A 5,768-nucleotide genomic window follows, 5' to 3' on the forward strand; every position below is an offset into this window, starting at 1 on the left:
CATGCATTAGTCCTCGTAAATTGGGTCCGTCAGTAGGACTTTCTCAACTTTGCGAATAGGGACTATGCCGTCAACATAAGGCTTAAGCCGTTGGCCATTAACCTTAAATAGAGATCCATCGGTAGGATCTTGGAGTTCAACTATACCATGAGGAAAGACGGTTGTGATGACGTAAGGACCATCCCACCGTGAACGGAGTTTACCGGGAAAGAGTCTCAATTTGTAATTGAAAAGCCAAACTTTCTGTCCGGGGGCAAAAGACTTTTTGATAATGTGCGTGTCATGAAAAGCTTTAGTCTTTGCCTTATAGATTTTGGCACTTTCATACGCATCATTTCGAATTTCCTCAAGCTCATTGAGTTGCAATTTGCGAGTAGAGCCGGCTTGTTTGAGATCAAAGTTGAGCCTTTTTATGGCCCAATAAGCACGGTACTCTAATTCAACTGGGAGATGACTAGTTTTTCCAAAGACAAGCTGATATGGCGACATGCCCATGGGCGTCTTGTAAGCTATTCGGTAGATCAAAACGCATCGTTTAGTCTTAATGACCAATCTTTGCGGTCCGGTCAAATCGTTTTTTCCAAGATATGCTTAATTTCCCGGTTAGATACCTCCACTTGACCACTCGTTTGAGGGTGATAAGGTGTGGCAACCTTGTGAATGACAAAGTATTTAGAGATGACGGATTTAAGATAACGATTTCTGAAATGAGATCCATTGTCACTGATGATTGCTCAGGGTGTACCGAAACGACTGAAAATATTGGACTGAATGAATTGGATCATGACTTAATGATCATTGGTTTTGGTAGCCACGGCTTCAACCCATTTGGACACATAATCCACCACTACAAGGATGTACTCATAGCCATAAGAAGATGGAAATGGTCCCATGAAGTCGATCCCCCACACATCAAAAATTTCTATGATTAAGATGGGAGTGAGGGGCATCATGTTGCTCTGGGACATGGATCCGAGCCTTTGACATCGCTCACAAGATTTACAGAAATTATAAGCATCCCAAAACAAGGAGGGCCAATAGAATCCACTTTGAAGGACTTTGTTAGCGGTCTTTTTGGCACTAAAATGGCCTCCACAAGCAAGAGTGTGGCAGAAATTTAGGACACTTGTGGTTTCGGTTTCAGGAATGCATCGCCGGATGATTTGATCCGGGCAATATTTGAGCAACTCCGGATCTTCCCAAAATAAATGTTTGACTTGGGAGAAGAACCGGTCTTTCTCTTGTTTGGACCAATTGGAAGAAATTTTGCCTACCGCTAGATAGTTGACAATATCTGCAAACCAAGGGAGACTTGAATGGGAAATCTGAAAAAGTTGCTCATCCGGAAAGGAATCACGGACTGCAACAAATTCAGAGGATTTCTCAATGAATAAGCGAGAGAGATGGTCTGCGACAACATTATCGGTCCCTTTTTTGTCCCGGATTTCAATGTCAAACTCTTAAAGTAATAGTATCCATCAAATTAGGCGGGGTTTGGTCTCTTTTTTAGTGAGTAAATGCCCAAGAGCGGTATAATCCGAGAAGACAATGACCTTGGATCCAAGAAGATAGGAACGGAATTTATCCAAGGCATAGACCATAGCTAGCAATTCTTTCTCAGTGGTGGTGTAATTTAACTGGGCATCAGAGAGTGTCTTGCTAGCGTAATTGATAGCATATCGAAGCTTGTCCACACGCTGGCCCAAAACTGCACCCAATGCATAATCGGATGCATCACACATGATCTCAAATGAAAGAGACCAATTGAGCAGTTTCATGATTGGGGCTGATGAGAGAAGAGAACGGAGCTTCTTGAAAGCTTCCAAACAGGCTTCATCAAAATTGAACGAAACATCCTTGGCAAGAAGATTACACAAGGGCCAAGAAATTTTGCTAAAATCCTTGATGAAGCGACGATAGAATCTGGCATGGCCAAGGAAGGAACAGATTTGACGAACTAAAATTGGAGGAGTGACTCTTCTCCCAACTTAGAATGAGATTTGTCTCCTTGCATCTTTGAAGTACAAGGGATAGATTGTGGAGACATGAATCAAAGGAAGATGCAAAGATAGAAAAATCGTCCATGAACACCTCTAAGAACTTTTCAACCATATCGGAAAATATGGACATCATGCACATTTGGAAGGTTGCCGGTGCATTGCATAGCCCAAAGGGCATGCGTCTATAGGCAAATGTTCCAAAGGGACATGTGAATGTGGTATTTTCTTGATCTTGAGGATCAATTGCCACTTGGTCATAGTCGGAATAACCATCAAGGAAGTAATAGAAGCTTTGGCCGGCTAACCTCTCTAGGATTTGATCAATGAATGGAAGTGGGAAATGATCATTCCTAGTGGCAGAGTTAAGTTTCCAGTAGTCAATGCACACACGCCACCCGGTGGTGGTGCGTTGTGGCACGAGCTCTTTCGTGGAATTTTCGACGACGGTGAGGCTGGATTTCTTGGGAATAACTTGAGTGGGACTCACCCACTTACTATCAGAGATGGGGTAGATGATTCCGCATCCAATAGCTTGATCACTTTTTTCATGACCACTTCCTTCATGTTGGGATTCAACTGGCGCTGCACCTCTCTAGAAGATTTAGCGTCCTTTTCCATATGGGTGCGATGTATATAAATAGAAAGGTCGATTCCTTTCAAATCAGCCACCGCCCAGCCAATAGCTTCTTTGTGCTCTTGTAGCACTGCTAGAAAGCTAGTTTCTTGATCCTTTAAAAGGTCAGAAGTAATGATGACTGGAAAAGTTTTACTCGCACTAAAAAATACATACTTGAGGTGGACCGGGAGCAATTTTAACTTAAGTTGTGGTGGGGATTTTAAGGAAGGGACCAAAGGAGTAGTGAAAAGTTGAGGAAATGGTTCTCTCGGTATTTTCCAAGGAGGACAATCTATGATAGCATTAATGTCAAGCAGAAAATTTACTTCCTTGATGGATTGGTCAATGTCAAAGCTTAAGAAGTTAAAGTGAGACATGCAAGTTTCAAAAGGATCCTTGCTTAGAATGAAGGGCAGAGATTCCTCGACCACTTCGTCTATCACATCAATAAGAAAACAATTATCCTCATCGGACAGATGTTTAGTTGCATGAAAGATATGGAGTTTGACTTGAATGTTTCCAAAGGTGATGTCCATCACCCCAGTTCGGCAATTAATTGAAGCATTAGCCGTAGTTAATAATGGCCTACCTAGGATCACGGGAATATGCTTTTTTGGGTCATGGACCAGTTTTGTGTCAAGAACTACAAAGTTTATCGGGAAGTAGAATTTGTCCACTTTGATAATGACATCCTCAAGAATGCCTCATGGGTGCTTGACTGATCTATCGGCAAGCTGTAAGACCATGGAGGTTGGCTTTAGATCTCCCAACCCACGCTGTAAGTAAACTGAATATGGAATCAAATTTACACTAGTTCCTAAGTCAAAGAAGGCGCTTTCTATCTTGTTGTCGCCAATAACACACGAGATAGTTGGGGCGCCCGGATCCTTATACTATGGAGGAGCACTGTGTTGAATGATTGCACTCACATTTTCAGTTAATCTCACCTTCTTTGGCAAATGATTTTTAAAAGTGCGCTTTTGAGTGCACAAATCCTTGAGAAATTTTGTATAGGGAGGGATTTGCTTTATAGTATCCAAGAGAGGCAAGTTAATCTTTACTTGCTTGAAAACTTCCCACATGTCTTGAATTTTGCAATTCTTGTTCCCAAAATGTGTCGACTCTTGGAAACGTTGAGGAAGCGGAGCCTTAGGCTCATAAGACGTCTTCACATTTGGGTTGACAAGCTTGGAATTTTTAGCATTAGACTTTGGATTTTCAGGAGTGAACTTTGGCTTAGAAGAAAGGAGATTTGGATTTTTGGGAGGAAGAACTTTGTCATTGCTACTTCCATCAACCTTGTTATCCATAACTCGACCACTCCTAAGGGTGGTGATTGCTTGGACTTGTTCATGAGTTGGCCCACTCGGAGGAGGGGTTTCATCAATCACATGAATCCCTCTAGGATTTATAAATGGTTGAGCGGGAAGCTTCCCCTTATCTCTTTGAAGGAGTTGGTTCATTGAAGTGGCTATTTGCCCCACTTGATTCTCAAGTTTAGCAATAGACTGAGTGTGGGAATGAACCATTTGGAGAGTGGGCTGCAAACAAGATAAGAGTTGCTTATTGGATTCCATCATTTGCTTATTTGCAGCCATAATCTCATCTGTTGGGAATATAGGAGGTTGATTAGAGATATTTGGATTATACGGAGGACGGTAGCTTGACGAGGCCTGAAATGGCCTATTTTGAAATTGAGAAGGGGGCTGATTTTGATGCCATTGATTCTGAAAGTTTGAATTTTATGGGGCGAGTTGCCTTCACAAAAAATTCGGATGATCTCTCCATCCTGGATTGTAAGTATTAGAATATGGATTATTTCCGGGCCTTGAGAACATGGCATTTGCTTGCTTTTGATTAGGATTGGAAAATTGCTCCAGTGTGGGACAATCTTCCGAAAGATGGAAAGGACTAGTGCATGATGCACACACCGCACTAGCTGAATTTTGAGACAAGGAAGGAGATAGATGTGGTGTCATCAATAGATAAAATTTATGAGTTATGGCATCGACTTGAGATGATTCTTCCCTCATTGTCTTTGGTTGACAAGGGTTGGTGTTCTTTGTATTGGTTGAGGTTGGACCACGATGAGAATTATGCTGTAACGAATTTTCACTCAAATTCTCAAGTAAGGTCCATGCCTCATCCGCACTTTTAGACATGAACATCCCCCCACAAGATGAGTCAACCATGAATCTATGTGGGTCGGTTAACCCAGCATAGAAAGCTTGCACCAATTGCCATTTTGGAATTAGGTGATGCGGACATTTCCTTAAGAGGTCTTGAAGTCTCTCCCAAGTCTCATGGAGTTGTTCCCCCTCGCCTTGGGAAAAGCTAAGAATAAAATGCTTCATTAGATTGGTTTTACTCACTGGATAATATTTTTTTAAGAATTCTTGTTGCAATTGAGCCCATGTAGTGATGAAATTTGCAGCAAAGGAGTTCAACCAATATTTTGCCCTATCTTTTAAGGCAAATGGGAAGATATGAAAATGGAGAACATTTTCAGGGAAGCCCCTAAGCTTGATGGTAGAGCAGATTTCAAGGAATTCATCAAGATGCTTATAGGGGTCCTCATGTTACAAGCCATGAAAGGAAGGAAGCATTTGAATTGTACTAGATTTGATTTCATATTGGGCTGCATCGATATTCAGCACCACTATGCAAGAGGGAGAGGCATAGGTTGTGGGGATGAAGTGGTCTCGAAGAGTCATGGGAACCACATTTGGAATTTCGGCCCTATCATTATTAATTCCCTCATTTTTGACATCTCCAACATTTTCAGCCATTGTATTAAATTCGAGTTCGATTCCTCTTATATTTGCAGATTCCCTAAGGTTTCTTCTAAGAGTCCTTTCAAGTGAATTTATGTCAACTGGCGAGTCAAGAGTCGGTAAGGAAAGTGATCTACAACCAAACATCAATAACTCACAACACAATCAAAATAACAATGCATCACCATAACCTCCACATACGATGTTCTCGTTCTCCTCAATTATTAAGACAGAAATGTAAATGGCCACGACAAGGACCGATGCTTGTAATTGAAAAGAACAATAAATAGCCTCAACAAGGGCTTCACAACTTAACTAAATCTAATCTAAACACATGCAAGATATTCATAACTTTGAAACTAGAGCTTCGAAAACTTA

This window comes from Cornus florida, unplaced genomic scaffold (assembly GCF_030987335.1).
Source record: "Cornus florida cultivar Cherokee Brave unplaced genomic scaffold, ASM3098733v1 CherokeeBrave_3.0.0_Hap2_Chr11, whole genome shotgun sequence".
Lineage (NCBI taxonomy): Eukaryota > Viridiplantae > Streptophyta > Magnoliopsida > Cornales > Cornaceae > Cornus > Cornus florida.